The sequence below is a fragment of the Manis javanica genome, chromosome 5 (genome assembly GCF_040802235.1).
Source record: "Manis javanica isolate MJ-LG chromosome 5, MJ_LKY, whole genome shotgun sequence".
NCBI classification, from domain to species: Eukaryota; Metazoa; Chordata; class Mammalia; order Pholidota; family Manidae; genus Manis; species Manis javanica.
This window is the reverse complement of record NC_133160.1, coordinates 81,682,960-81,694,491: the sequence shown is the minus strand read 5'-3', so window position 1 is coordinate 81,694,491 and position 11,532 is coordinate 81,682,960. Positions and strand designations below refer to the sequence as shown.

At 45.6% G+C, this 11,532-nt stretch overlaps 1 long non-coding RNA gene across 1 annotated transcript; it reads right to left on the bottom strand.

Moving 5' to 3' along the window:
• Positions 1 to 289: 289 nt before the first annotated feature.
• Positions 290 to 10,564, bottom strand: LOC118968867 (uncharacterized). Its single transcript, XR_005056713.2, has 2 exons — positions 10,043 to 10,564; positions 290 to 484 (listed from the first exon to the last, which is right to left on the bottom strand). It is a non-coding gene; the product is annotated as an uncharacterized lncRNA (long non-coding RNA).
• Positions 10,565 to 11,532: the final 968 nt, after the last annotated feature.

Here is an 11,532-nt window from a genome sequence, read left to right as displayed (position 1 = left end):
ACCTTGAATATTTTTCTTAACACAGCACCACTAAGTCCTACCCTTTACTTTCTTCTGTGCAGAAGATTTACTTCTGGTAAAATACAGTAAGTTGAATACATTTCTTTAATACCAATTTCCCCCAAAAGCAGCAAAAAAGAGGGGAAAAGAGAATAAACATCTAAGTGCAAAGAAGAAGGGGAAATACTGTAACAGATGAAAAGTGGCAAAAACATTTGGAAAACAGTCAGTATATATATAGTCTGCTAGTTAGGTATTACAATGTAACAGAGTACTCCAAAAGCTAACATCTTAAGACAATAAATATTTATTATCTCATACAGGTTTGAGGATCAGGATCCTGGGAGCCACTTAGGTTGCAGAGAAGTTGTCAGCCAGGCCTGCAATCATTTGAAGAGCTGCAGGATCTGCTTCCAAGCTCACACACATAGCTGTTGACAGGAGTCTTCAATTCCTCATCATAACGCTGTTCATGAAATCCTAACTACAATGGGAAAAAATGTAATCATATAATAGAAAAGCTAGGAGATACTACCTTAATCAAGTAATCAATGTAACATCAATTACAAATGTTGTGTAAGTGGACATTGTGTCCCTGAAAACACAGGGTCACTTCAGTGATATTTGGTATTCCTGAATATCATAGAGGATATGAAATCTAAATTTAATCACATGGAAATATCACACACAGAGAAAGAAACAAATTGAGAGACATTTTACAAAATAAGTGGCCTATAGTCTTCAAAAGTGTTAAGTTCATGGAAATGTGTTATATGCTTTGGTACAGCAGGAAGCACAAAGGAGGGGCACCCTGAAGTCATCTAGTGCTAAGATGTCAGGGAGGCCTTTTTCAGAGTAGAGATGTCTAAGCTGACATTTAGAGTTAGCCTAAAAAAAATGCACAATGGGGGTGAGAAGAAGTAAGAAAGGATGCAGCAGGTCATAGTGTAAAAGACCAAGGAAAAATCACTTGGTCATATGCCCACTGAACTGTGTGTGTGTATGTGTGTGTGTGTGTGTGTGTGTGTGTGTCCTTTCTTTAATATCAGCAAGACTTTGCTCCTTTTACTGTCATATCTAAAATATCTTAAGAGATTATGTCTATTGCTCTAGTCTAAGAAATTTGCCTTGAAACACATGTGAAAGAGTAGAACAAATTCACCCTTGATTGGCTCAGTCACTATCATTATCATTTTTTCAAACACTATTCATCTCACAAACTAGGCAGTATTATTTTCACAGCACTTTTAATAGAGTCCCTTAAGATATATGCCTTTTATGAATGGCATTTTCTAATCACATCAACAGAAAGTGATACAGAAGACTAAATTCTTTCATAGTGGCAGTTTATTTAGTGTTTGGGAGAACAAACCTCTTGTCAGATTGTACCTGATTTGAGTCCTATTCTAGGCCTGACACTGCCACTCATTAACCAGATAGCCCGAGGCAAGTTACTAGCTACTTATGAACATCAGTTTTTTCATCTGTCAGATAAGGAAATAATAGTATCTACTTTATAGGGTTGTTGTGAGAACTGATTGAGATAATATATGAAAAGTGCCTCGCTCACAGAAAGTAGTCAACAAACGAGATCTTCTGCCTCACTCTGTAGGTATATTTAGAAAAAGATTAAACATAAAATAAGCTCAAAACATGTCGTGAAATATATTTAAAGTGCTGTGAAAATAATATTGGCTCATTATTTTAGGAGTGTGTAGATAAATTATTTTAATGTTGATTATAGTTCCTGAGCCAAAGATAATTTGTATACTCTATCACATTTCACAAGTTTCCAATCAAGCTCCCCTTGATTTTTTGACTCCTCAGCCATCTAACCCTCCCTTGTGTACCTTCTAAGAAGCATCAAGGTCACAACTAGTGATTCTCCAACAGAGATAGGGTTCTTTGAAAGCCCTCAAGGCGCTGCAAAAGCCACTTCATTGTAACTCCCTACCTTTCTAGTCCAACGTTTACTTATTTGCTTGTTCACTCATTTAGCATTATAAGGTAAAACCTTTTTTCTGGTATATAATATGAACTATTAAATGTTTCACAGTTGTCTTATCAAAGGTAATGCAACTCTTCCCATTCTTTTGGTGAGATGTATTTTATTGTTTTTGATAACAGCTGGAAAATGGGAGAAGACTGGGTAAATATTCTAAGGAACTATTTTGCCACCAATTAATTAATCAAGAATATTTGCGGCTTATTGAGCAATGATTAGCAGAAACAAAAACAACTGGTGTGTTTGGTCTTCAGCAATAATCAAAGTGTTTAATTGGGTTAATACTTTGTTGTTTTGAGGGTTACTAATATTTTTAACTTCTCAAGTCTCCTTATCTCTAACTATGAAGATGAATATAAAAATACTACTTTGTAGTATATTTGATGCACTGTACTTTATTGTATATTGTGAATACTGAAATTGTTAAAAGTGTGAAGTAATTGTGAGGATCATAATCGCTTAATTAGTAAAATGATCCTAGGTTCTGACCCTGTAGGCTGGAAACTCCTGTCCTCTTTGTGCCCCTGTCCCCCTCCACACACACATCTTCTTTCTGTGTCCCTCACCAGACACATTTTCCAAATTACATATTTGTAAAACCCTTATTTTAATAAAGATCTTTTAATAAACATAAAAATTTGTCCAGTGTCCTACGAACCCTGATCATCATCCTAAAAATGCTCTCATGTAGTAAAGATGATCATAATGATGATAGAAAAAAAAGATTAAGGAGAAATTTCTGTTATGGAATTCTTTTACATGTCTTATTTGTTGAGAAAAGATTAGAAATTAATTAAAATTAATCTGAGATTTAACTCATGCCAGTTCAATAGATTTTAATGTCTCTGAACTTTGATTTTTGTGAACAAAGGTTTTAATTATACCATTTGATCAGAGGCCTTATTGAACACCTACTATTTATGAAGTATTATGCCAGGCTCCCACAAAAACTTAAAAGAAGATGGCCCAAAAATCTTAACTTATATTAAAATGTCCCATATGATAATTGACAAAGAAGTAATATGGACAAAAGGTATTTTTCTGGTATGGGAACAGTGAGTATGCAGAAATTATCATTAAAAAAAACAGAGAATTGTGAGTTTTAGAATAACCTCTCAGAGAGATGTTGGAAGAACTTGGGAAGGAAAAGGAATCAAAGGAGGATGGAAATGGGGCAGCTCTTCTGTGGAGGAAGATCTGAAAGAGCTGCAGAATGATAATGAAGATGGTTTCCAACCATAAAGGCAGAAAAATCACCATAACATACTAAGACAATAACAGTAGAATATAACACAAGAAAAATAAGCATGACTCTAAGGAAAGATGCAGAAAGGAACTCATATGAGCACACAAACTCTACATAGGACTGTATGTGTGCTCTTTTGGAACACATAATTTTGACGATGTGTATAAGTCCATGGCTGGTAGTTTCAGGTGGGAGAGGAACTTCCAAGATGAGAATTGTAAACTAAGCTGAGATGTACCACTTTGGCACTCATACACCAAGGGCAATGCTGCCTGGGATGAAAGGAGTGGGCCCACTGATCCTTCCGGGATACCCAGCAGGCAATGGGGCATTATAAAGAATGTGCATAGTTCCTGTTGCTATGAAAAGGTTCTGATATTTTAATGCATTAACTTATTGGCCCTGGAACCTTTACTGTTCATACAAACAATCCATATTTATGAATACAAAATGGTTGACAGATAGACTCTTTATTGGATAAAACACTTTTTCATATCTGGAAGAGTAAACACTACAATCTGAAGACTTAATTCTAAAAAGGGGATAAGCAGAAGATAATCCAGGAGTGGCCAGATTCTAGGGAGAGCCTACTGAGGTGGAAGAAGGGCAAAAAGGAAAGGAGGAAATGATGATGGCAGGAAATACGGGACAGTAAAGAAAAAGGTTATGGAGAGGGATGTAAATTTCTCCCATCCATGAAGTGTGTTGATAGTTCTCCCTAATCCCTGTTCTCTAACAAGGCATTGCATGTGAATGCAGAGTCCAGAAGAGACTTAGGGTTGCCTGGCTGCTCCAGCTGCTGTGGCCTCATCCTCTTTCCACCTCCCCAGTGCCACCCTACGCAGATTCCTTTCTTGTCAAACTTGTTTCCAATCACCCAAGCCCTCTAGTCTATGACCTCCTGGTCAAACTGTCTGTTACCCAGGACACAAATAGATTGAGGGTGTCAGATAACATGGTAATGGTAGGGGAGAAGACAGTTTGAGTGAGCACTGCAATACCCTTTATAATACCCCTTTCTCCAACCACCTGTACCTTTAAAAATAAATGCCCTGTCCCCACCTATGTTTCCCTGTTTCTTTAAGTCACTGGAGGGCAACCAAGTGTGATTCATACCTCTTTCTCTTTATTTGCTTTGATGTGTTCATTCTCTCTGAGTGCTAACTAGTAGAACATTTGAGTTTATTTTATTTTGGGGAGGCAGGGTAACAAAGTTGGGTGATGACAAACTTGGGCTGTATTGCTTTATGGGAATTACATAGAACAGTGTGTGCACTGAAGTTTCAGCAGTGACACTACATGAAATGATGACCATCCTGTAACCACATTTAAACTCATCCATTTCTCTTGGAACTGATTAACATCCAACTAATACACATACATAGTACTCGGCACATGCTTGATGCATGCTCAGTCTCTGAAAAACCTTGGTCCCAGAATGTCTCTGAGGCCTTACTCCATCCTCTGCCAGAAACTCTTGCAATCACTATACAGGCTGCCAACAGACTGAAGGAGAAGCAGAGGCCTTTGAAAAAGCTTAGCCGTGAACATGAAAGTAATGGAACAATGCAGAGTTCACACCAGACATGCACACCATCACAGACACTTTCTCATGCCCCTGAATACAAAGATTTGGGTGAATGCGCTCAGTAAAAATTATGTTGCTTCAATGAATAGTCAGAAGTAGAGTCGAAGTTGAGGTGGGGATTATCTGTTGAAAAAAATATTTACTGAGAGGTTATTATTGGCCAGGAACTGAATTTTGAGCAAAGTAGTTATTTTGCATAGAAATAAATCAATTTTCTTAAAAGATAAAAGAAGTGTTCTGTAAGTTGGTTGGCAATTCCTGAAAGTTCTATGTAAATCACATCTTTCTCTTGATTGCATCTACGGTATTTCTCTTCTTGAGTGGATGAGGAGGAGAGGCTAGACAGAGGGAGAGAGTCGACACAAATGGGATCACCTTCCTATTCACGGAGTTGCTGAGCACCACGAGTTGCTGTTTCCAGGTGAGGGCACAAGAACGCAAGAGGTGCACTATCTTGAATTCTTTCTGCAATTCTGTTATCTTTTCATTTGTTCTGTATATTTGGCGCCTGGTTCTAGCACATGAAGTCAATGCAGGAGTTTCACTGTTACTTCCTATCACTTAACGTTTAAAGAAGCAAGTAGACCAGAGCCCGAAAGAGGCCGAGCCCAGGAGGAAGGGATGGGGTTGAGGACGGGGGGTTGGGGGAGGGTTGCGACCTGAGCCTGCGATTTCAGCGCCACCCCAGCCAGGGCTTGCACCTGGTCTGAGCCCCGGTGTCAGGCCAGGCGAGCCTAGCGCAACTCACTTCACGCCTTCCCTCCGACTTCCGGCCTGGCTTGCGGGGCTCCCAGTTCCATTCTCCACGCACGCAGCCCTACCTCTCAGGGCCCATCCTGAGCGCCGGGGTTGGCGGCTAATCCCCGGGGTCGGCACTCACGAGGTTATTGACTCTATTGGCAGCCACTCCTCCTATAACTTCAGTTACTCCCACCAAACTTTCTAAGAGGTGAAAAGCTGTTTCAGACCTTTCCGTGTACCTCAAGTGTGAGAGGGAAGGAGGCCTAACTTTCCCCTTTTGCTAGAAGGCCTCGACCTCAGGCTACTCAAGTACAAAGGCTGGTTCGATAATCCCCACTCCTCCCACCCTCACCCGACCTCAGCTTTGGGCATCAGAATGGTCCCTGGGAAGTGGCTGCCGGAAGGGTCGGTGCATTGGGCCGCGTACATGGCCAGGGTAGCTCTAGACGCGGAACTCGCTATAGGTCCTCTCTCCCAGGATCGGATAGATGATTCATTTTTATATGTAACGTTTTACCCCACTCTATAGCTCGGGCTGGTTAATGTTCAACCCCGGGCATCTGAGAGGCAGCTCGAGGGAGGCAGGCAGGGAACCATATGGACGCTCGGGAGTGAAGGCGCAGAGGCCTGAGAGAGGGTGAGGAGGGATGTGGCAGGGGTTAGGGGTGACGGTGGGGGTGGGAGGGTGCTGTTCGGGCCGGGGTTTCCTTAGGCTGACTCTGAAAGGGCAGAGAAGCCGGCGGGTCCAAGACCCGGGCCCAGCAGGCGTCCCAGGAGGCGCAGCGTGGAGGCCGCGCCCGGGCTGCGCCCCGACCGCCCACGACGCAGCCTCCCAGGCCGCAAGCAGCGCGCGCCGGGGCGGCGGGAGCACAGGCGCTAGGGCGGGCGCTCGGCCCCAGCGGGACCCGGACCGCCCCGGGCGATCAAACTTCTATTCAAGCCTGGGGCTGCGGGCTGGGGACGCGGGCGGGCGGCAGCAGCTGAGGATTAGATTCCGGTTTTGTGCTGGGGGACGTGCAAATAGTGCGGGCACCCGAGAGGGGTCCCGGAGATGCGTAGGTTGCCCTCTGGACGGCGGCTTCTCCGGGTGTCTCTGAAAATACCGTCAGGGTAATGCGAGGCAGCACGTCCTGACACCGCCCTTCTGCCATGTCGCGGGCCAAAATATGAACATTAAGATAACGCAGCTGTTCTGGTCAATAGAAAGCGGTAGGACACGGTTTGTGCCGGAGCCACAGTTCAGGCCGCCAGTGAGGCCCAAGGCGAAGCCGCCCTTGGGGCACGTTCAGTTGGAGCGGCGTCACCTCGGGTTCTTCTACGAGTTGGGCCTCGTGGCCCCCGCGGAACCCATGGGTCCCAAAGGCCCTGGTCAGCTGTTCAGACTGCCATCCCCTGGCGCTGGGCAGTTGACAGGCTGGCGGCGTTGCAAGGGGAAAGAAGTCTCCGGGCTGGGGAGGGAGCTTCGTGCCTGAGAAACTGCTGCCCGGAATTTGCAGGCGTGATTTTTTTTTCCCCCCTGTCAAAGAAACAAACAAGACCCTGCCTCATCAGATAAGAGTGGCTCCTACGATTTCACGGATTTTAAGCCTGGGCTGGAGGTGCTGAGGTTAGCAGAGCCTTGTGAATGAACATCGCCCGCGGCCCAGCGCCCGCAAAAGAATGATTTTATTTTACTTTCTTTTGTTTAATATACTGTTTTCTAACAAAGTGACCTGTCCTCTCTAGTCATGAGCCCTGGCAGCGTCCCTTCGCTCTGGGACGGCCTGCAGGATCTCTACCACTGTCCACATCAGCACCTCCCACCCCCACTCAGTGCCCACACATAGCCGGGTGAATGTCAAACAAACTCGTCATCAGCCCAACGCAGGCAGCCTCGTGAAGTGACGCCAAAGAAAGGCCCTACCAAGTCCATCGCGGAGGACAGGGATAGATGACATTAAGCTTCAAGTGGTGCAGCAAATCCACCCAGACATTCGCCGGGAGGAGGAGAGTTGAGAGGGCTGTTGACAAGCTGAACAGGGGGGAAATGAGCCCAGAAACTGGTTGGCACTAGTCTGGGTTCCAAGCCACATTCGATATCCTGCCTCACTGCCTTCTCAGGGACAGCACAGGCGGTTCTACGTCTCATCTCCCCAGAGCCACGGGTATAAATGTTCCTGTCTAGGACTGGGTACAAGGGGGTCCCGCACTGCTACAAACTGTTAGCAGAGGCAGAAAAAGCTTTGCTACTTCTGGATGGAGGAAGCTTTGGTGGAGGGGTCTCGGGGCTCTGAGGAAACCACCGTAAGGCTTAGTCCTGGTACATCAGGTCCCAGTACCAACGGGCCATTTTCTAAGCTGACAGAACAGGGAAAATAAAAACAAAAAAAGACTTTGGAGCGGATAAAGAAAACAGGAGAGGGAGAAGATAGGGGGAGAAAGAGATAGCAAGGTGTGTGTGGGGGCGGGGGTAGGGGTGGGGGTAGAGATGGGGCGGGGTGTAGGCACCTTAAACATTTTTGCAGGAAGAATAGTAGAACTAGGACTGGAAAGATCTATCAAAGTCAGGGGTTGCAGACAGACACATACCCTGCCCAGGGACGGCCCAGGAGGTCTGAACTTCTCTAAACCCGTCTAAGAGAAGAAAATAATGCAATCCCCGACATAACCCTTCAAAGCAAACACCTTTACCATATAGTCATTAAATGTTTTTCAAAATGTTATTTTGGAAAAGGAATTTAGATAGTCCTTCTAGTCATTCTTTGGCTGAGTAACTTAAGCCTCAAGTATCTCCTGTTTTCCTCAACTGCTACTGAACTATTAACAATGTATTGTAATAACAGGAGTAGCAATGGTTTTCATAAGGTAATTAAGTGTAATTAAATACACCTTCAATAGGATATTTTATTTCTTTCAGGCCTTCTCCCATCTTCCAACAAAATCTAAAACCGACATTTACATAAAATGCATAAAATACTCAACACAGAAGCGAATGAAGTTAAGCATCCGGAACACAATACATTCTGCTTTCTATCTTTTTAGAAGAAGGCGTCCCTTCGTGGAGGGCAGGGGCAGGACAATAAATAAGCTTTTAAGTTAGAGTAAAACCTCCCTGGTTTCGTCCGATACAACCTGAAAAGGTAAATTAGTTATTTTTCCAGAATCTACTTAACCCCATTAAAAAAATTTCATCTGCAATGATTACATTTTCAAATTTCTCAAGTTCAGTTAAAATGTAATGGTCAGATTAGGGAGGTTGGGGGAGGAAGGATCGTTTTGTAAATTCTCTTCTGAAAATCTGCTACAGACTTCCTCCAGACCTCTCCTTCCTGAGTCAGCCGCGTTCCTTGCTTCCGCGTGTGCTTAGATCAACTGCAGTTTGCCAGCGGTTTTATAGATCAATCAATAGGGACTCTATATTCATAAAGGCCTCTGATCTGATTACACCCCCCCCCGCCTCCCACCTCTCTCTCTCTCTTCTTTATTCTCCTCTCTAAAAAAATTCAAACCGGCGAGCCAGCAACTCTCAGCACAGCCCATGCTGACAGCGAGCAGTCTGAGGCTGAAGAGCCCCAGCGACGGCGGCGAGGGCGCCCGTGGATTGGGATGTGGACTGCAGGGCAGACCTTTGTCTGGTCACCTTCGTGACGGGGCTTACGGGGGGAGGGCCGTCCGTCCTTGGAGATCTTGCCAGGTTTTATAGACTTGCCTTAAAAGAGCTCGCCGCTCTTCACAGGGTTAATTTATGGGGCTTTCGAGGAATATCGAGACTTTGAAGACACTCTTTATTTTTTTCCTATTAATTTTTGTTGTTGTTACACTCTTAAAGGGGCTCCCAGGTTTCAACACCTCTCAAGAAGAGGGATGGGATGAGTAGGATACGGTGGGGAGAAATAGCAGGGCCGGGAGGCTAAGGGGAGGATTTGCCTCCTAGTCAAACCGCTTGCATGGTCCAGGTTGCCCAGCGAATTTTTTAAAATTAAATTTCTAACCAAGTGGTGGGCAGTAAAACTCAGATTTAGTAACTGGGAAGTAACTGAAACAAAAGTGGGCCGTATACACCTTCCCGAGGTCTCCTATTTGAGTTCGGAGTTAGGGGAATGAAGAGTTTGGGGCCTTAGAAATTTTAAGTTTAAAAATCGAGCAGGTCGTAGAAAGGGTTCGAGTAACAGGTGGGGGGTGGTGCGGGGGGAGCGGGGAGGGAGGGAGAGAAGCCCCTAGGCAGCGGCAGACTCTTGAGCGGGGGGCTGCGGCCCCGGGCCCGGCAACCTGCGGGTCGGAGGTGCGCGGCGCAGGGCTGTGGCCTGAGAGGCCTGCGCTCCCGAGGCCCGACCTCGCGCTCGCCATGTTTGATCCCTAGCGAAGAAGTTTGGTGTTCACGCTATAGATTACCTTAAAGGTTCCTTTAAGCACTTTAATACACAACTAGCTCAGAAATCATTAAGAGACCTAGAGAAGGAGAAAAAAATACCCTCACACTCACCGGTAATAAGTGTTGACATGCAGCAAAAATCGATTGAGTGGAACCGAGGTGGTGGCAGTAACGGTGGCTGGCGGGGGGACCGGTGTGGGAGCGGGAGGGGCGAGGGGACGGACTTCACTGGCTCAGGAACTAGCTTTTCTCACTTGAAGGGAAAAGGAGGTGCGGAAAGGGGCCGGCGGGCGAGTGGGGATGGGTGTGGGGGAAGAGGGGGAGAGGTGAGTAATTCCTTTTGGAAGTCCCGGGAAAGGAGCTGAGGTGGGAGAAAGGGCCTCTCGGTAGTCCCGAGTCTCCGCCCCCAGCCTGCACCACTCAAGTCGGGGAAGTGACAGATCTTCCCAAACCTCGATTTCCATTTTTGTTTCCTGCAGAGCGATTGAGTTCTCGAAATAGAATTCTGTTTCAGCAAGCAAACTCGGCGGAGATCCGCCTTCTGTACCCTGAACCCCCAAGTCACTCTGGGACCTGCAGGAGACGCAGATCCTCCCAGCAGGTCTCGTTAGCGCTTCCAGACCCTATCCCCAAATCCCCTCTCCCAGTCCCTTCTCTCCCCTCCCCCGCCACCCTCCCCCCATTCCGGCGGAGGCTCGGGGAGGCCCGGACTGATGGGCCCCGAGGCTCCAGAAGCCAAAGTCCGCCCTTGGGGACCGTTTTCCTCTCCACTGCTCTTAAGTGAACAACAAGGACGGAGGTGACCCTCGTCCAAAGGGCTTTTATCTGCCCCGCACTGCCGCGTGATCCCTCCTCAGGTCGGAGGCAGAGATTTAAAAAGAAAGAGAGAAAGCAAGTTAACGTGCATTGAGCATTGATCTTAAATCGGGGACATTATCTGCGATCTCTGTAAGAGGCAGCAACTCCATACAGAACAAAGACTGCCTGTGCTCCAAAAGCTTATAGGTAAAGTTTCAGTCAGATAAAAGCAACCTAGGCACAAAAACACAGGTTTTCTAGGATCCAGAGACCTGGCGGCTCTTTTCGCTAGCGATTCCCCAGGGTAGTGTTTGTCCTTGCCCACTGCGGAGGGGGTAGGAGGTTGGGGTGTGACCAGAATAGCAAAAGACCTCAGAGCCACCCCACTTTGGGACTAAGTCGTATTCGCTACTATTTATTATGAAATCAAATTTCACATTAAAATAAAAAGTTGAAAATCACAAAGGAGGAGCGGGTGCTTGAAGTTCTTTTGAACACTCACACCGACCTCATTCCCCGTTTAGATGTCAGAGGATGGGAGGGAGTGCCAGGGCTGTAATTCATCTTGATTTGCTTCATTGTCCCACAGTTTGCAAACTATAATCCTGTATAATTTCAGGAACAAGCAGGTTTAGAATTAATGGGTCAATATTATTTAAAACAAAACATGGGGAGCGTGACCTTTGCCTCAACTACATATTGCTCGACAAGACTCAGGAAACTCCACTCTAACCTCTCAACCCCTGAGCTCTTTGAGAAACTAAAGGGCTGTAGTTATTAGAAATGGTCTTTGTTTCCTTTAA